The sequence below is a fragment of the Bactrocera oleae genome, chromosome X, assembly GCF_042242935.1.
Source record: "Bactrocera oleae isolate idBacOlea1 chromosome X, idBacOlea1, whole genome shotgun sequence".
NCBI lineage: Eukaryota > Metazoa > Arthropoda > Insecta > Diptera > Tephritidae > Bactrocera > Bactrocera oleae.
In genome coordinates, this window is record NC_091541.1 from 24,124,970 (window position 1) to 24,147,207 (window position 22,238).

The window sequence follows — 22,238 nt, forward strand, 5'->3', positions numbered from 1 at the left end:
TAGTTTTTCTTGTAACTTGTATATTCACGATTGGCAAAAGCTTCTGCATTTGGAAACATTTGCATTATTTTATATTTAGGATCAAAGCCGATTTTCTTCTAATTTGAAAAACACATTTAGCAAAATCTACAGCAATTGCATAAAAACATCGACACCACAGATATAAGCTAAAAAATTATTTTCAGGTTTGTAGAGTTTTCACAAAGCCATAAGAGGTTATATACAGTTCGAAGGTTTTGTTAAAAACTACTAAAAGTGCTATAAATCAATAACTAAATGCATCAGCGACATTAAATTTTACATCCGGGATGGTACAAGGGGGTTTTATAGAATCCGTTGTCAATTGACGATATATGTATATATATATAAATATATATGTCAATTGACGGACATACTCGACCACTTTAAACCGAAGTTTTTATATACGATTATTTTAGCATTCCCATGTTAAAGTGCGAAAATGGGCGAAATCGACGACGTCTAGTTCCCATATAACACTACTTTAAGTTTCATCAGATTTTTTCATTTTCCAGTATACAAATCAAGCACCAATTATTATATCGGGACACAACTTTGCGCAAATAGTGCCTTTAAGGTATGCCATATCAGGTGTAAGAATTGTCAAATTCTTACCTTAACTATTCATATACCGGAAATGTGGATCCCCGAGCCTAGGTTGATTTTGTTAAAAATATCGGTTAAGGTATGAGATATATAATAAAAATTAGGAGAAAATCCTTTCCTGTAAATAGTATGTCTGTATGTCAAAAATGGATTGAATCGGGTCAATTTTTCTCTTAGCCCCCATATGTATATCTAATAGAATGATTTTGGAACTTCCGGCTGATTTAATACACCATATATCGGCCAATATGTTAGTTATCTTCATTAAATTTTGTGAGCGTTTTTTTTTCATAACGGTGTATCACTGTGCCTAAAATGGATAAAATCGTATGAAAACTATATTCCTAATAAAAGATTTTCGAACTTCCTGTAGGCCTTATACCGTATATATCGGTCAATATTTAAGATATCTTAGCATAATTAGCTTTTATTTCATTTTGATTTATTCTATTTTATTTTCTCTCTTTATTTATCTCATCTGCTTCTTAATTCACAGCTGTGTGTAGTTTTTTATTTTTTTCAGTGCATCTAAAACTGCTCGCTTTATTGTTTTTTCAAACGGTCTTGGTTTTGTACTTTGATAAAAAAAATTGTTATGATTTTTGCGTTTGTTCTTAATCGTATTTATTATTATTAATATTTTATATATCTATTAGATTTTTTCACTTACTCTTTTATTTGATCTTCATTGAATCTTCTTTGTTGTTTATTATGTCGTGTAACTTCCCCAACTGTAACATTAAAGGCGAGTCAGATCGCTACGTTTCATTCTGGTTTGCCCATATTAAATGTGCAGGACTGACAGGTAGAATCTTAGATTCTATTATCGACTGCAAGGGATTGCGTTGGTCCTGTTTAAACTGTAGATCTATCTAAATTGATCTATTTAAAGTTTATAGGCAGACACGCAATGGCTTTAACGAATTCGATCGAGATCTTGAAATCCTCACCGAAAAATTTAGGCCCTACGAAAAACTGTTCAAATCTTTTAAGTGCCTGAATAATTCTCACAAATTCTCCAAACCTACTGCTAAGTGTAAACATCCTCCTGGTGAAGTAACACTTAGTTCTTCTCTACGTTTCCACCAAATTACCTAATAAATCTCTCTTCTCCTTGCCTTCAAGGTGAGCAGCCGTCAACATCCAAAGAGCTCAATTCCCCAAATAGTAATAAGCGTCGCACAATACCAGAGGCTCCCCCTAATAACTTAGTAGCATTTGTCAAAAATTTGGTAGTTTTTCCACCTAAAAAATCTATATTTATTTCTAGACTTGCCAAACTCCTTGGTGGAGGATATTAAGTCTTACATTTCGTCGCGTTTAAAAATTGGTGATATCAATATCCGTAAATCGTTTAAAATAGACGTATCTCTTGAAACATTCAAATAGATCTTAGATAGCTCATTCTGGTTAGTTTTCTGGGATTCTGGAGGCTTTCGTACGTGAATTTAAGCCTAAACTTAGAAATCATACTGAGGAAAACATTGTTAAATTACCAAAGGCAACCACCGATAGAAAAAAACTGATTGGTAGAAATTCGCTAAGCATTTATTATGAAAATGTTAGAGGTCTTGACACAAAATTAACCGACTTGTATTTAAACAGTTCCAATTTTTATTTTCATATAATTGGATTTACACAAACATGGTTAAAACTTCACATTTTTGATAATGAAATTTTAAACAGCGAATTTCAAATATTTAGATGTGATCGACTGAACTGACCCGGAGAAAGTGTTTTATTTGCCGTACATTCCTCTATCCCATTTGAAGATGTTCTTGTTCCAGGAACCGATTTATTTGAATTTAAATGTATTAAAGTCTATGTTTATAGATGCTTTATTGATTTATCTGTATACATGCAGCATGCTCCCTTAATAAATAGCGCTACTTCGATGGCAAATAATGTAGATTCAATAATCGTTTTAGGAGATTTCAAGTTACCGTGTGCTTAACCTTTCGATGACTATATCGTACCGATTTGCAAAGGGTCATGTTTTAAAGAGTTTTTTGAAAAAATGTCCGATTTAGGTCTGAACGAAATTAATTTGATTCCGAAAAAATTTGGTAAATGCTTAAATTTAGTATACGTTGATACCTCTTCAAAGTGTTCCGTTATTCAGAGTAATCCTCTTGTTCTACCAGAGGACTTGTATCATCCTGCTTTGGAAATATCTGTCGAAATCATAGGCAATACACGTTATAGTAATCATCAAACTCCTAGCTTCTGTACTCGGTTTAACTTTGCAAAAGTTAATTTTAAAAAGTTGAATAGAGAGTTGATTATTAGGGATATGCTGAACTTTCTACAACAACATGACTTGTTATGATGGTGATATTGAATTGAGTGTCTCGCATTTTAATAACATTGTTACGAAATTATTTGAAAAGTATGTTCTAATAGTAATTGTAAATAAAAGTAAAAGTATAAGTCCGTGGTTTTCGAAAGAGTTATATAAATTGAAAAACAGAAAAACTCGAGCCTTTAAGCATTTAAAAAAAAACAGTTCACCCCATAGATACCGAATATACCCCCGTTCTTATTAAGCACTTTTTATCGAAAATATCGGTCAATCTGTGAGATATATTATTAAAATTAGGAAAAGTTGCAAGAGCTTGTGGCGCCTTGTGTCGGTTTTTCAGATCATGTGTGCAGACTAGAGATTAAATCATTACATTAGGGATATGCTGAACCGATTTTATCCATTTGAAGTTTATATTACCATCAAGAAAGGATGTCCCCATTATTTCATTATGGTATCTTGCAAATTAAATTATATTATCAAGTAAGGAAGTTCTAAGTTCGGGTGAACTGCACGTTTTATACTCTCGCAACTTGAAAGGAAAATTACGTCAGGTGTTGGCAAAATTGTATATTAAAGGAAGTATTGATCCGATTCCACCCATTTTTGACACAAAACATACTATTATCGAGAGTTGCATTTATTTATTTTATTATATGAATTTCAATTATATATCTTACACATTGACCGACCTTTTCGGTAAAAAGTCAACTATAGGTACTGGGGTCCACATATTCAGTACCTAGGGGATTGAACAGTTTTGGTTCGACTTAGACAATTCTTGGTCACAAAGTGGCATATTTTAAACGCATTATTAACACAAAGTTTTACCCCGATACAAACATTGTTGCTTGATTTGCATACTGAAAAGTGAACAAATCAGATGCAATTTAAAATGATGTTATATGGGAAATTGGCGTGGTTGTAATCTGATTTCGCCCATTTTCGTACCATAACATAGAAATATTAGAAGAATATTATGTACCGAATTTGGTTGAAATCGGTTAAGCAGATCCCAATATATGGGGTTTCACCTAAAAGTGGGCGTTGTCACGCCCACTGACTAATTTTGAACGCGGTTCTTATAAAGTCATCTCATACCATCCTAGAGATAAAATTTAATGTCTCTTGCGTGTTTAGTGCTTGGTTTATCGCGCTTTTAGTATTTTTTAACAGCACCATTATATGAGGAGTGGGCGGATTTGTCACCCGATTTCACCCATTTTTACACCGTCGATAGAGGTGCTAAAACATTTGCTTCTAGTGAATTTTATAGCTTTGGCGATTTAGACAAATATGTACATTAAACCTATTAGGGGGCGAGACCACGCCCACTTAAAAAAAACAAATGCTGCAGATGCCCCTCCCTAATATGATCCTGTACACCAAATAAGAGTCTTGTATCTTGTTGTAGAGCTTAGTTATGGCAATTTATTTGTTTTTGACTAATGGCGTTTTGTAGGCGTGGCAGTGGTCAGATTACGCCCGTATGCAATACCAACCGTCTTACGGTACCAAGAAACATGTGTACCAAGTTTCATTAAGATATCTCAATTTTTACTCAAGTTACAGCTTGCACAGACGGACGCACAGACAGTCACCCGGATTTCAACTCGTCTCTTCATCCTGATCATTTATATATATATAACCCTATAGCTATCTCGATTACTTTTAGGTGATACAAACAACCGTTAGGTGAACAAAACTATTATAGCAACAAGTTGCGAGAGTATAAAAATGCCATAACTAAGCACAAAATTAAGTTATAAACATGTAATTTGGTACAAGGGATTGTGGTATTCATTCCTAGTAAAATTGAGAGAGCGTTTTTTTCAAGTAACAGTGTATCTTTGTACTTAAAATGGATAAAATCGGGCAAAAAGTTGCCTTAGCACCATATAACTAACATTCAAGATTTTGAGACATCCGGCTGACTTTACTCCCAAAATATGTTTATATATAAGTATTTATAAAATTGCTTGAAAATAAGTTCTCAAGTATTCCTGTGTGTCAAAAATTATTGCAATCAGCACTTCCATTTCTCTGCCCTCAATGTAATGTTATGTAGTTGCAAAACTAAGGGAGTCTATAACCTTCAAAATAAGTTAATATGATACCAAATTTGATTGTAAGCTATTTCGCCAAACAATGAAGTTGAACTCTTCCGCTACATTGTTTAATATTGCCAACACACCTGAAAGTATTTAGCCGGGTTTGATCCTTGCAAGTTGCAAGAGTATAAATTGTTCAGTTGCACCAGAACTTAGCCCTTCCTTACTTTCTATATATATAGATTTTTCTGCTTATTTTCATTATGTTTATTTAATTTATTTACATATGTTTTAATAAAAAAATGTACTGACGTAATTATATTAAATTTTAACAAAAAATTGTATTCTTATTTCCGGTTCAAATTTTGCATTGATGTCCTTTTTCTATTTTCTTTTTTCATATAAAAATTTGCTGGAATATATTTGCTGTTGACAAACAGCAAATTTTACTCGTTTCATATATTTTTCATATGAAAGCGAATCCTTAAGAAAATTGTGAATTATCTATTCTCATCTCTGTACAAAAGACAATATTATTCTCACGCTTTGAACTCGAGAGTAAAGTCAGCTTCTCTGCTTTTACATGTAAAGCAGTACAGTACTGAACTTGGACAGTTGCTTGAGTTCAGTAGGTTTTGACGTTTATCAATTGCGCTCTCATTTCCAGTGAGAGACGAGTTGGGCATCTCTTTATCTCTGATATACATACGTAAAGAAATGGACAACAGTATCCAACGTATAAAGATGCATGTCTTGCACTGGGTTTGCAAGAAAATGCTTGCTGCAGCTGCACAAAATTGCAGAGGAACACAAATTTGTCAACTATTTAGTACTGATGACATGTTTCCCAAACCGTGCACAAATGTTGTGGGATAATCATAAAGCTTCAGTTTACTGATGATACGAGTATATTGCATCGACATCGTACAAGGTGTAACGCTCTATCGATATCAGTGATTTCATTATCGAAGCCAAATTTTTAATGGCAAAATTTTAATGCCAATTGAGTTCAAATGCTCTAAATTTCCAATTATTTACAAGGTCAAACGTTGTCTGTTTGTGGCTTAGATTAGGGTACACCATGCTTTTCCCACGAACAACTTTAGGTGCGTGTTCTCGCATCCAGTTTGTTTTTATTCGCTAAAGACGTACCTAACAAAAATATGGTACATGACCTTGCGTTGAGAGATATGTTTATTTTTAATAGCGATAATTAGTAGCAGAAAAATTACCTATTTCGATGTATAGATCGTTTTCAATAATTGTACTATATTGTAACGGATTTCTTCATAAATGTAGACGATAATCACTTTTGAGTTCGATCACTAGATTGTTAAATAAAAGTCCCCATCTTTATTCCTAATTCCAACAACTTAACGATTATTGCTCGTTATTCGAGCTTACCACTTTTTGCTTATGTCTCAATTGCTCTTAACACAACAACACTCTGAACTAGAACTTTGTCTGCTGCACAATCCGGCAGCCCTTATATAGTAGATCTTTAACAAAACATCGCTTCTAGAACATTCTGGCAACTACGAATTCGCTAACTAGTTGCTTCTGGCCATTTTTCGTCGATTCGATTTTGTTCTATCATCCGTGTTCGTCACAATATGTTATTCTTATAAAGAATAATTGATTAGCTTAGATAAAGTATACCGAAATTGTCTACAACTCTTTATACCTTTTTCAATTATAATTACATTCCCCAAACGATAAGTTCTTTTTAAAAATTTTTATTTAAAAAACATTTTCTAAAATAACGTACGAGTACATATGTATATGACAAAACAACGTTTGCTGGGTCAGGTAGTATTTCTATATATTCAATATGGATAGCCTAAGCAATAACTAACCTCAGTTTGATTGAGAAACGGCCTACATTACGGCGGCACGGCTTCCGCTATGGTTTGGTGCGGACAAAATGCGTTGTTGTTGTTATTGCAATTTTTGGAAATAAATTTTAACTGAGCAATGCTGATATGAATTTTGTTGTTGTTATTATTACAATTATTGACAATGAATTTTATTGAGCACTGCTAATATTGCAGCGAAGTTAATGCTGTTATTATTTTTTTGCAGAATATTGCTGAATTGGTTTTGGATTATAGGTGCGACATTATGGTCTCTATATTTTGCTAGTTATGCTAACTGTCCTAACTTGTATATGTATTAGAGACCTGCAACGATGTATTGCAACGAAGAGGTTAGATGGCGTTCACGTGGGGATTCTTTTGTCGCTCACTATCATTATATATTATGCATATAACATATAAAAAAGGGGTAAAAACATTTAAATTTCCGAAATAATATGAATATTTCTTTGAAACCGAGGGCTGTTGTCATGAAAGGAATTTCAAAATGAAAAGGAATGTAGAAATACAGCAGCGAACACAAAAAGAGTCAGCGTCTGATAATGCACTACCATGGCTCATGACGTTTATTCAGTTTTGCGTATTCACAATGCAAGTTTTGTGGCCTATTGTCAATAATCAAACTATCTGTATATAAGCCAACCATAACTTGGTGAACACAATTCTGTCAGTTAAAACTACAAATAAAAATTGACATAAAACAATAATTATCACATAAAACAGTAAGTAACGCGTCAAACGCTGAACCCATAGACGACAAAAAGCGACACGCATCATCTGTCAAATATTGAAATACACGCTTGCACAGTTATATACAACAGCACGACTTCACGGCAGCAGGCTTGCAGTTGTCGCTAAATCAAAACCATTTCTAATTTACCGACGACAATGGGCAGCTGTAGTGATGTCACTAATATGTGTAATGTAAATGTATTCAAAGCTCTAACAAATTTAACGTTAAATTACCAACAGAAGCATAAGAAAGCTCTGATATATCATTTGTAAAAACAATTTATAATTAAAAAAAAAAAATCGACCTATTTACTTATTCTTGGCACAAAAATTCCACTTTGAACAAAATATTTAAATTTGATTGAAGTGAGAGGCTTTAGTTCGGCAGCAACGGAATTGCGTCAGATATTTGATATGTCCCTGCCGTCTTTAAGATTTATATTATTTGATGCATATATGTACACCTATTTGCATATAGACTGTGTGCCAAACGGTAGAAAAATTAAAATTATGACAGATGAAAGTGAAATTCTAACATTTTTCGTGGTGAATCCGAAAGTCAGAGTTTAACCTAGCTCTCGAGAGCCGAATGCAAGTAGCGTAGTAGTAACTTAGCACGTTGCCTAAAATTCTCATTTAAAAACAAATCTTCAAATTATTGCCTTTTGTTTATATATCACTAATACTGTAATCAGCAAGCAATGTATCTTCTTCTCATAGTACGAATTTTTCGCACATTAATTAATAAGAAAAACGTCGTAATTGCGTTTGTTCTGAAATTTATGTGTCAAATTTTACTTTTCATTTGGCACAGCAAAATCTAAAATTTGCTTAAACAAGAGTAAATGTTTTCACCTCAACTCAATAAAAATGTTCCCGTAAGCACACAGCCAAACAAGAAATAGATGATACAATTAAAATTTCCGATTATATTGTGAATAAACATTTGAACCCGAGCACATTTGCAACATGTTGCATAGAGTATAATAGTTTTGTTCACCAACGTTTGTTTGTAAATATATAACAAGGCGATAAAAACGAATTATAACAAGTAAGGAGGTGTTAAGTTCGGGTGTAACCGTATATATTTTACTTCACGTCAACCGAAAAGGCTAAATTTAGTATATTGAGTTGATGTGGAAAACGTCAACCAGAGGTTCGGAATTCATTATATTAAAGATATGAGGTATTAACCAATTCCATTCTTAATCAGAGGAAACTACATAATTTTTAAGGAAAATTGTTCATTTAAATATCACACTTTTTGACCAACCTGTACGGTCACGTGGAATGTCGGAAATCACTATATAGGGTAAATAATTTTGACATTGCTCAGGTATACCGAAGTACATATTTTCAAGCAATTTAATAAATATGTAACTCATACACCGACAGATATATTCGGCATATGGTTTGTTGGAATGATGTAGCCCAATATCACATATTTTCGGGATTAAACTATAGTATGTCCAATATTATTATCCAGTTAATTTTGTTAAGATATCTTACATATTGACTGATATATACGCTATAAAGGCAACCGGATGTTTTAAAATCTTGACATTAGTTATATGGGGCTAGGATAAGTTTTCACCCTATTTTATTCATTTGAGGCACAAAGATGCACCATTATTAGAAAAACACACTCTTTCAATTTTATTAAGATAGCTAACATATTTGCCGATATGTGCAATATAAATATGCGGAAGTTCGAAAAGCTTTCTATAAGTTATAGAGGGGCTAAGGAATTAAGGGTCCGATTTATTCATTTTAGGCACACAGGCATACTATTATCAGAAAAGGACTCTCTCCGAGTTTCTATTGTGGCGAACACGAATACCAGAACAAATCAGAATTGACGATAAATTGCCAGAAGTAACTAGACAGCGAATTCGTAGTTGCCAGAATGTTCTAGTAGTGAACTTTTGTTAAGAATTTACTATATAAGGGCTGCCGGATTGTGCAGCAGACAAAGTTCTAGTTAGCATAGATTTGTGAGATCAGATTTTTTGTTGACTTTTACGTATATTTGTAATCTTTATTTAAAGAGTTTTAATAAAGTTTTGTTTTTCAGAAAGAGCGGGTATTTTCTCGCAGTACCAATTGTCAACGTATATACTTATTTTGGTTAGAATTCCCAGCAAATGTTATGTAAACTTTGATTTCCGAATAAATTATCAAAAGATATTTGTTAATTGAGTATATAAAAAAGAAATAAGGATCATGTTTAGGTTATTTAAAACTTGTGTGTTTTGAAATATTAAAATATTTTGTTAAATTTAGTTTTAAAAGTAAATTTTGAAAAACTTTTGTGAATTAAATATACACGTACATATATTTAGACGTCATATAGGTATATAGCTAGATATGCTTGTTAAACTAATTTTAATTATGTATATTTTTCTGGAAAATGGAAAACGATAAATACCTAAGAAAAACATTAAAAAATCTCAAAACTTATTTCTTTCCTTAATGGCACCACTGTCAAATGTTATAAAAAATGTGGACTTTGACAGCGCTCTCTCGAATCAAAGAATTTCGGTAAGAACAATTGAGACATAAGCAAGAAATTGTAAGCTCGAATAACGAGCAATAAGTGTTATGTTGTTGAAATTAGAAATAAAGATAAGTGGGACTTTTATTTAACAATCCAGTGATCGAACTCAAGAGTGAGTTACAGGTAGACGATTTATCGAGAAATCCGTTACACTATTATATATCTCACAGATTGATCGATATTTTCGATAAAAAGTTTACAATAAGAACTGGGGCACATATATTCGGTACTTGGGCGCTTTAATAGTCTTGGTCCGATTCAGATAATTTTTGGTCATATACTGGCACACTTCAAAGGCAGTATTCGTGCAAAGCTTGATCCCGATTTATTGGTGCTTAATTTGCATACTGGGAAGTGAAAGAATCAAATGGTATTTAATTTTTTTTTATATAGAAAATAGGCTTGGTTGTAATCCGAGTTCGCTCATTTTCACACCGCAACATAGGAATGCCAGAAGATAAAATAGATCCAGCAGGCCCCGAGATATGGGTTTTACCTAACTGTGGCGGTGTCACGCCCAATGTCAAATTTGGCAGTTGCCTTCTTGTATCATTTCGGGTGTAAAATTTTATATAACTGACTTATTTATTTATTGATTTGTCGTATTTTTAGTAATTTTTACCGAAACTCTTACATGGGAATGGTCGGGGTTATAATCCGAATATACCTATTTTCACACTGTTGGTAGGGGTGCAAAAATATTTGTCTTGAGCGAATGTGGTTATTATAACATTAGCTGTTAAGGAGAAAAATACAAAAAACTTATTAGAGGGCGGGGCTTTTAAACATTTTTTTATCTGCAGATGACCCTCTCTAATGCGATTCGTTATACCAAATAACAGTCTGTATCTTATTGTGAAGCTTAGTTTTGGCGCTTTATAGGTTGTCGATTAAGAAGTCTTGAGGGCCTGGCAATAGTCCGATTACGCTCATCTGCAATATCAATCTTCGTATGGTGCCAAGAAACATGTGCATCTAGTTTCATTACGATATCAAAATTTTTACTCAAGTTACTGCTTGCACAGACGGAGGGACGGACAGACAGTCACCCAGATTTCAACTCGTCTCTTCATCCTGTTCATTTATATATACAAATATAACTTTGTGTCTGTCTCGATTAGTTTTAGGTGCTACTAGCAACCGTAAGGTGAACAAAACTATTATACTGACTGTAGCAATAAGTTGCAAGAATTTAAAAATTAGATAAATTGATGAAACTTGATACACGGGTCTCCTGGCGGAGATTGGTATATCAGATGGGCAAAATCGCAAACTCTCCGAAAAAATATGAAAAATTATATAGTGGTCCAGCGAAGGCAATAATGAAACTAAACAATTTGGTACAGGGAAGCAAAATAGACAGGAGCGACTGTGGGTAATTTCTTTCAAATTATATTATTGTATACACATACGTATCTGACAAACTACTTAAACTATTTCAACTCAACTTTCTCTTGTATTTCTTAATGTAGAAATGGGTCATAATAAATATGTTAAAACCACGTAAAAAATAATGCAAAACACAGATTAAATTTTTAATTTTAAATTATAAAACTTTAGTTTTAATTTTTAATCACATATCCACTGAAATATCAATATAGTTTAGTTCTTTTTGTCTTATTTATAATAATTAGTTTTTAACTATATCCTTTTTATCCTTTTCATTCCAGCTTTTAATACGAAAAATATGTTTTTTTAAATGTTACTCCAAATTTTTAATTCATACTTGTTTTCTCTATTTTTAATTAATTTCAATTTTTATCTTTTACTATTAAATTAAAGAAGGAAATAGGAGAGGATATTTAAATGATAACTGCAGACACGAAACAGCTCAAAAAATCTAGTTATAATTGAAATATTTAAATGCTCACTAGAAAATCTAATTAATTCAGTTTATATTAATCTTAATCTTAACTCTTAACTAGCTACTAAAATAGCTGTATTCAATTCGCCAAGCGTTACTTTCCAGAGATTCGAACAAACTATAACAAATGCTCAAACAAATGGGCAGCACTTGTGGTGCAACCCTGCGATAACATGGTGTTATTATCTTTTCTTAGTAGAGAAACTCTCTTTCGCGTAAAACTCGATGCTGTAAGCCTTATTTTTGTTTTCTATAAAAAGCTACAATTAATTTTTAGCCTTAAGATTTCAAAATACCAGAAAACAAAGAATTTTATTTTGGTTCGTCTTTTGAACCATTAACAATAGTAAACCTGATCTAAAATATGCAAAAAAATAATCGGTAGCACTGAAGATAGCACTTTAATGCGATATGCGCATACTCTCCTGCACGAATTCAACTCGACAACTTTGTTGTTGCTTTTATTGTGATTTTTTTTAACAAGAGGGCAGAGAAATGGCTAATCAAAGACAGCTAATACTATGTTTACTTCAAACTCTAAAAGTTTAGGTTGCAATATTTGCTCTTAATATTAAAAATAGAACTTTTTCTTCTTAACAGTATACTTTCTGTATGGATTAAATTGTAACAAATAAATGGATAATTACGAATTAATAACATATTGTATAGTTTACTTGTCATTTATGCGGCGATTCTTTAAATTCGTTTTATTCGTGAATGCAGATTTATACGCCGAAGATCTTATGGATGTCACCATTCCACCTTGCTCTTGTGCTGGATATATTTCTGACGTTGTGATTCATTGCGAGATATGCCAGGGTGGGCTTTAGTATACCGTCCCAGTCTTTCGGGAATAAAATGAGCATGGGCGGATAGAGGAGAAGGACAGGCCGCGGGAAACTTATAATTTTCGAGATAGTTACGTTTAAATTTGAAATTTTCAACTATTTAAAGTACGTATTTTCCATTTAAAAGGAATTATACCCTTATATTTTTCAGTTTTATATCCACTAACACTTCGCTAATTCGAAGGCCGAAGGCCGCCAACGCAAAAACAAGTTCTATAAGAAAAAGTAACATTGTCATAGAGGGTATAACATATTTCTTAACATCAACATATATTTTGGGTGGGCTTTAGTTTAGCATCCCACGATTTCAGAGTTAAGAGGGGCATGGTTGGATAGAGGAGATTCTCCAGATCACGAATATGTATAATTATTGCCGCCGGAACCTTATAGGTTTCGAGATATTTGCATTTTAAGTTGAAAAAATTTCTCGATTTATGGTTAACTTTTCTTTTATATTATATTATGCACTTATTGTACACTAACACTTCAATACCATGTTTCTACATATTTATTTTATGTTAATTATTTAAATATTTGCTTTCAATAAGCATTTTATTTTTACACAATTTTGGTTATATGAACAATAACAAATGGGTTCCATGTTGACAGCTAACAAGTGTTGCCATATCAAATATATTTATATTTTGAAAGCGAATAAAAATGAATAATAAAAGAGGATTATTCCCCAAATACATTAACTATAATTTTGTTAATTCTCTTCTATTGCTAAATTATGATATTGGACCGACCAGGGATATTTTTTTTAAGCGCGGCCGAAGGCCGCTAGTGGAAACAGGAAATCTAAACAAAAAAAATTAATGTTAAAGAAGGTATATCACTCTTTTAAACTTCAATTTCTATAACGGAATTTTCTACAACTAAACAAGGTAGCGTTTCTTTTTTTGTCCGTTTTGTCATTATTTTCATATTCAAATTGAATTGGTGAATATTGTGCATATAAATCATTAAGCAAGTGTTTATATATTTTTTGTACATATTTATTTAAATTGTGATAATTTTTGAGAAAATGAGTGGAAATACATCAGGTATGTTATTAGAAATTTAAAATTATAACAAATATTACTTAAGAATTTTAAATAGATTGTAACGAACCGTAAACCAGAGGAGGTGTGGTAAAAAAAACCAATGTTCTCACAGTGTCCGAAATCAAGGAAATGTGAAATTTCCCTAAAATAATCCAAAATTTCGACACTAGTGAGAAGTGTATATCGTTTGCAGAGGAGGAGGGTTTTAAAAAGCAAATTATGCCGTTCCCATAGGATACCTATGTTGGTATCCTTATCTGATAGGAGCACGGGTGGCATATTCCGATGCCGGAAAGGTGCCTGCCGTAAACGGACTGCGGTGTCGAGGTTGAGTGGGACATGGTTTGAAAACGCAAAAATACCACTGCCTCAAATTTTTTATATAATGTGTGCATCTGCATCGCACTGGTCCCATTCGCAGGTTCGAAAGAACAGTTTTATTAAGAAGCCAATTTTATCCAGCGCTACCATATGTGACTGGTACAATTACTGCCGCGAAGCGTTAGTTTTATACCAGGTTGATCACCAGGTAGCGGTAGGTAAAATTTGGCGGCCCTGGTAAAATTTTTCAAATAGACGAGAGCAAATTCGGGAAACGAAAATATAACAAAGGTAATAATAAATACATTATTATTTATTTTTCATACTTAATTATTTCATTATTTCTTTTTTAGGACGGAGAGTGGAATGTCACTGGGTTCTAGGGATGGTAGAGGATGGGAGTGACGAACTTCGGCTGGAAGTGTGTCCCGAAAATGTGAGGTCTGCTGAAGTGCTCATACCCTTAATTCAGAGACACGTTTTAAAAGGTAACATCATATATACTGATTGTTGGAAGGCGTACGACTGCCTGTCCAGTCACGGGTATGAGCTCCGACGTGTTAACCATAGCGATCCAGACAATACGTTTGTTGCCGAAGATGGAACACCCACGCAGAGAATAGAGTCCCAATGGCGCGTTATCAAACGGTTTTTTTTAAAAAGACAATTATAATAACAGTGAAGATTTTTCGAATTTGATTTATAAATACGTATGGCGTAAAAATGTTGCAAATCAGCATCACGATCCATTCGTGAAACTACTAGATGCAATAAAACATACCTTTAAGCCATAAAACCTTTTTCTTTTATTAAAATGGAAAATTTAGTTCATAATATTTTGTAGAGGGTAATTGGGTTTTTTATTTATTTTGATTGCTGTCATTCGTTTGGATTTTTCAACAATTATTATCTGACAACAAGGTACCCATTTGTTATTGTGCATATAACCAAAATTGTGTAAAAATAAAATGCCTATTTAAAGCAAATATTTAAATAATTAACATAAAATAAATATGTAGAAACATTCTAGTGAAGTGTTAGTGTATAATAAGTGCATAATATAAAAGAAAAGTTAACCGTAAATCAAGAAATTTTAAAATAAAATTTGTGAAGTTTTCAAATTAAAATACAAATATCTCGAAAACTATAAGGTTCCGGTGGCAATAATTATATATATTCGTGATCTGGAGAATCTCCTCTATCCAACCATACCTCTCTTAACCCTGAAATCGTGGGATGCCAAATTAAAGTTTTCCCTATATTTTTATCTAGGTTTTGGATTTATGTATTTGGGGTATTACTGTTTTTATATCTTTCAGTTCATTTACAAAAGATGTCGATAAGGTAACACTGGTTATTTGCCATTTTGCAACCCTTTTGTTATTGTCAGAATTAATAGAATTTAACAATAAATTAAATATTAAATTAAACTATTTTTGCACTAAATAATGTAAAATAAATGTGTTCAAACGAATTACTGAAGTATTAGCGGATATAAAAGTGAAAAATATAAGTATATAATTCATTTAAAATCGAAAAAACGTAGTTTAAATAGTTGAAATTTGCAATTTTAAACGTAAATATATCGAAAACTGTAAGTTGCCTGCGCTATATATTACTATATATATTTTTGATCTGGAGGATCTCCTTATCTGCCTCTACCCATTTTATCCCGGAAAGCCTGGGACCTGTAAATTTTCCCAAATGTCAAAGTGCATGAAACAAGAGACATATAGTAACATTAGAAGCGAAGTTCATAATTCAATGACTAATAGAAACGTGTATTTAACTTCTGCCTAAACTATTTGTTTTGTTGGCGAGTGTCACTTATAATACCTTTTGTACCATCGATATATTAGTGCCGTTTCAGACAGGGATGCAAAAGAGTCTGATGTTTTTCAAATTTTCTTTTGGTGTCGCTCTGGGCATTCACACGGTCAAAAAGAGTCCAGCAACTCGAGTCTAGTTTTTCTGCATTCCTTTTCACAAAATGTTCGTAAATATTTGTGCGGTTCGACTGCGCAACACCGCGCAACACTGCGTGCTGCGTATTTCATTTGTATGTTGAGATGATGGTCACACATTTTGCTTGCAATGAATTACCATGAATATGGTAGAACAATATGCATAGTACAAGTACCTACCCGCTAAATAGTTTCAAAAAAATACTAAAGACGGGAATTCCCTAATCCACAAGAATGTATTGAATATCCGCAACTAATATTTTCAAGGCCAAATTTATAATAGCAATTTCCTAATCTTTAAGTATTAATAACTCATAATTTCTTTACTCCGTATTAAAAATTCATAATTTCTTTACTCCATAATCTATATCTTAATTTTCTCCTTATTTACAATTTGTCATAATATTTCTATTATTCTATGCATACGTATTTGCATATTACATACAAAAATAGATAACAGAACTCAAATTTGCGATCGAATTCATTTGAAACCGAGCGCTCTTGCAACCATTCAAAGGAGTTGAAAGTGAAAAGGAATGCTGAAAAGGTTAGCAGCGAGCTGTTACGAACAAGAACACAAAGCGTGCCACCCGAACACGAGTGGCACGGTCCCTTCGTCTTTCCTCGTCATCCCCTCACCCACAATAAACTGGTATGAGACTCTTTTGCGTCCCAATGTGAAACGGCACTTAAAAGCATTGTATAAACATACAAATAGCCAAAGAATCAGTTGTTTTCCTATGTGTGTGAAACAGCCGTGATCATGATCGAATATGCCGTTTTTTGACACAGAGTTTTAAATAAAAGGATGTAGTTTAACAATTTGGTAATGAACATGTATTTGTAATGGATATAATAATGAAAACTTTCAAGAATATTTTCGAAACAAAAGATTATTATATATTAATTGCTTTTTCTCACCACCTCTGAGGTTGCAATATAGGCGCGTTACCGATCTTTTTTGGGTGTTCGGTTCCCCAAGACTAAACCGGTAAACTAAGAATTTAAATATTCAACAGACAAAGTATTTTCACTCACAAAAACATAAACATGTAAGTTTAAAAAGATAAAATTGGAAACATTTAATAATATTTCAATACAATAAATAATATTATGTAAAATTAATCTTTAGGAATTAAAACAACCGAAAAATGTTTGAATATGGAACAAAAACATTCTTAAAATTATAAATTTTAAAACATAACACGGCACCACACTATACCATATATCTGTCATTTGGACGTTTTAGTAGTAGATTATTGGTTGGCAACTCGTACAAAGTGTGACTTTAGTAGCAGAATATTGGTTGGCTACCCGTACCAAGTGTTATTTTAGTAGTAGAATTTTCGAGGCAACCCGTACCAAGTGGGATATTTTTGCGTGTGTATTAGTGAAAATCTTAGGATTGGTTACTTGTAAATTTATACAATGATTAGAAGATCTTGCAATATTTGATTTCCGGAAGAATTTAATAGTTCGATAGTTAAATAAATTGGTTTGCGGTAGTGACATATATTTGATTCCGCCGTCCATATAAAACGATGATTTTTCTGCTAAGTTGGTGTTAAGTGTCGGTAGGCGATGTCCCCATTCACAGGGGTCCAGATACAGCAATGTGGTAAAGGTCCTGTCGCAAAGTATACAGTTCTAAAGAATAGCAGATATATGGTAAATGAATATGTAAATCCACATTACCTCAGAATAATTAATTAAACGATCATGAACTTGTATATATCATCGATGAAATATGTGTAAATAAATAAATAATTTTATCATATGTGTATATATACATGCTTTCATATACATATGCAGTTCCAACAATAGCTCTGTAATGACACAAATAGCTTATTTAAAAAAATTGGGATTGTGATAAACATTAAAATATATTAATATAGTTTCTACGCTATTATAAATTAAGTTAATTGTCCAATTTAACCATTTTTATATAATGAACCATCTGCACTATGCAATTGTTATGGAACATTTTGAATACATACATGGATATGATATAAAGAATAAAACGGAAGCATTCCTCAAACCAAAAAAAAAAAAAGAAGGGAAGGCAAATAATCCTTTTATCCTAAGTATGAGTAAACTTTAGAGCAGAAGCCGCCAAATACGATGGAAGTACGGGCCGGTAGAGGAGGTTCCCTGAGTAATAATGTATTATATACTTTTTGGCTGCGATTTACAACTGAATTCTCCGAATTCGTGATTAAAGTGGGTATTAGAAGATAGAGGAGATTCTCAGGATAAAAAATAATTGTATACCTCTATCTAAAACTACCGCTAACTTGTTTAAAATATTTGCATTTAAAGATCAAAAATTCAAGAAATAACAATATGTAATTCATCGATTTGTAAAGAATGTTACTCCTATCTTCTTTACTATTATATCCACTAACCGGGTCGGCTTTAGTATACCATCCCACGATTTCAGGATTAAGAGGGGTATGGTTGGATAGAGGAGATTCTCCAGATCACGAATATATATATCTATAGCCGCCGGATACTGGAGTATAATCCTCTATTATTCATTTTAAATCGTTTGCTATACATAAATATATATAAAATAGATATGGCAACACTTATTATCTGTCAATATGGAACCCATTTGCTATGTTTATTTAAAGCAAATATTAAAATAATACAATATATATGTAGAAACATTGTAGTGAAGTGTAAGTGTATAATTAGTGCATAATATAAAAGGAAAGTTAACCATAAATCGAGAAATTGTAGGATATAATTTGTGAAATTTTCAACTTAAAATGAAAATATCTCGTAAACTATAAGTTTCCGGCGGCAATAATTGTATATATTCGTGATCTGGAGAATCTCCTCTATCCAACCATACCCATATTAACCCTGAAAGCGTGGGATGGTATACTAAAGTTTCCCCACTGACCCTTATGACCTCAGACGGTTTAAAACCGTAATCACTCACCCGAGAAATAAATTCCATTTACTTGTCGCGTTCTACACCGGACATTGCAGGCATTAATTTAACATGGGCTTAGTCTCTTCCGCAACCTGCCGGCTCTGTAACATGGAGTCGGAAACCCCAGAACACCTACTAGTGGGCTCCACTGCAGTCTGAAGACGCAGAGTTAAGGCCCTGGGATCCATGTTTCCAAACAGGGATCGCATCGCTTCACTAGCACCTAGCAATATATTGGATTTCATCAATAACCCTGGGGCTAGATGAGTCGTTGTGAACTAGGGGAGGGAACAAGAGACCATAGGTCGCGGTTCATACCTCTATCCTTATCTATAATATATAATCTCACTCACTCTTGAATTTGATCACTGGATTGTTAAATAAAAGTTAATTTTATGGCTATACACTCAAAATACACTCTATATACTCAATAGTAGATCTTTAACAGAACTTCGCCACTAGAACATTCTGACTTCTTCAAAATTAATGATTTTATTATACATTCACACACAATTCAAATACATTTTTCATGTGACCGTAATTAAACTATACCAATGGGAATCCATCAATATTTTACTTGTATTATGTGTTTTTCTCGAAAAAATTTATACTACAAATGGTTTGGCACATTCATAGTTCGAGATTTTTGTGTATTATCATTTAATGCAAAAACTTCATTTATATATCATTTATTGAGTCTGCCTGTTCAAAGCTTAACAATAAGTAATAAAATCTTAAATCTATTTAAAGGTAGATCAAGTTCAAGGTTCTTGTTGAGCATAGCTAGTTTGGTGGTTTTGCTTTATGGATTTTTGACTGAAACCTCTGTATTATATCAATGTTAGTATCACAGGTCGTACCCCAAAGTTGAAATCCAAATCGGCTTTATTGCCTCGTTGTATCACAAAACTTTGTTGTCAAGGCTAAATTTACAATTTTTTTTTTAACTTAAAGGCCAGTTTATATTTGCTGCTCTTATTTTCATGCTAGTGATGTACATTTGTTTTGTACATTTCTTTTGTCGCAATGAGAATGTAACATGCTTAGTCTTTACATTTATTCGCCAGTTGGGTAACCTAGTATCCTTGACGCTTTGATGGGACATTTATTACGTCAATCTAAAGCTGTGTTATCCGCAAAAGTCGATTTTAATACATTATTACCAATTGAAATTTGCTGTATATTAGATATATACAGGGGTGGCACACTAATTAGCCCACCTTCCCATGTGCACTAAAATTTAAAAAAAAAATGAAAGAAAATGTTATTGCCTGGTTTCAAAGCCACTGAATCACAGACCTCGACTTATGGCAGGGCGCATTGTCCTGTTTGAAAACTGCGGTGATGCATACAGATAACGGTAAGTCTTCCAAAAACGGTGCAAGATATTTTTCAAGCAACTTTTGGTATGCTACAGAATCGAGCTTGCCCGTTATCTGAACAATAGATAACACACACATAAGTTATCCCAGGCCCGTGTATGTTGAATTTACATTCGTCGCTCCAAACAGCAGAATACCAGAAGGAAACAGGAGATTTACTATGCAGTCTGACAAATTCCAATCGCGCCTTCCCGAAGGCTGTTTTGTAACAGCCGATGTCTAACAGTCCTACTGCCATATTCCTCCTGCATTGTAGCTCGTATTTGCGAGGAAGTTGCAAAAGGATCTTAAAGCGCTTGCTGGGTGAATCTTCTCTTTTGGTCTTTTTGTGTCTAAATCTCATTTTATTTGCAAATGTTTTATTCTCACGATAATATCTGAGAGCGTGAATTTTTTCTCTCGAACTTCTAATGCATGAAACATGAACATGTTCCATACCATCTTCACTGAAGCTTTGGAACGTCCCGTTTTCAATATTTCACACTGATGTATATTAAAAATTTTACTTACTGACCTTAGAGAAAAATCACAACCTTAAACGCAAACGAATTACGAAAAACTCTTCTGATGGCACGGTGTGCTAATTAAAAAGCCTGTCTGAATCAAAGGCCTCTATAAAATAAAGGCATACTTCTTTGAAACCGACCCCCAACGTCTCAATAAAACGTTGTTTTTATTGTTGTAACTGTTATCTAGTCCCCGCTTGAGTGACAAGCATTAGTTTGGTTGTCGTCGAGGTCATCTAACGGGAGGCCCAGGAAACGAGCTGTTTCGACGGGGTCGGACTATAGCGAAATGGGTGTTAGAGGAGGGTATTCGTTGGTCATGCAAAGAGGTGGTTAGTATCATGCAGAGACTCATTGCACGCAGGACACATATTTGGTATGTCGGGGTCTATTCTGGATAAGAAGAAGTTAAACCTGCTACAGTATCCAGAACGAAGTTGCGCGAGGGTTACTCCGGATTCTCGAGGCAACTCGAGCTCTACGTCTGCTATGGGTAGTGGTTTGACTCCTAGTATGCCATTCACTGAGAGGGAGTCGGTGAAGGTGTTGATGGCTTCACTGTGAATGACGGTCAGTGCTTGACTAAAGTTCGTTGCGTCCGAAATCTGGTCTGTCTGGTACTGTCTAATGTCGTCGACGTAATCTAGGAAGGACTTCTTAATGTTCCTAGGAGGCGATTCCGCTTGCAAAGGAGCTCGTTATGTTCCTTAACCGGAACCATACGGGCCTCACTATGCAGGTGTTCTATTGGGGATATCAAGAGGCATCTCGTGATAGTCCGGAGTGCAGTGTTTTCACAAGTCTGAAGCTTCTTCGTCTGCGTTGCACTACATCCAGGCGACCATATAGGGGCAGCATAGTTTAAGACCGTCCGGCCGATTACCTTGTATGTTGCCTGCAACGTTTCTTTGTCTTTGTCTCTACTTTGACAGTTATCGCGGTCGTGTGAGGAGTGAAGGAGCACAGACTGTCTAATGTAACGCTTAAAATTTTAGAGTTGTTGATTGTCGGAGTTCTAATGCCATCGACAGAAATGTCTAGATCCAGTCTGTACTCCTTCGTCCTCGAATCCATTGCTCGACGTCAACATCGTGCAGTCATCACAAGGTCATGGAAATTTCCTCTGGTGGTTGGGAAAGTTTCGAGATGTAGAAATTAAACAGTAGCGTGCAGAGGACACCACCCTGCGGAACCCCCTGTTTAATTCTTCTAAGCTTGGAGTTTTG

At 33.7% G+C, this 22,238-nt stretch overlaps 1 protein-coding gene across 6 annotated transcripts in view; it reads left to right on the forward strand.

Annotated features, from left to right (window-relative positions):
• The window catches only part of Asator (tau-tubulin kinase asator), a 551,150-nt gene that overhangs the window by 17,114 nt on the left and 511,798 nt on the right, over window positions 1-22,238 (forward strand). For 2 of the 6 annotated variants that reach the window (XM_070112344.1, XM_070112343.1), the window contains exon 1: window positions 17,548-17,851. The exons of 1 other annotated variant lie outside the window; for it this stretch is intronic. The gene's annotated coding sequence lies outside the window, so the exon portion shown is untranslated. Of the gene's footprint in view, window positions 1-17,546; window positions 17,852-22,238 lie in introns of those variants that run through there. 3 more of the 6 variants (XM_070112341.1, XM_070112339.1, XM_070112345.1) reach the window with 2 other exon arrangements.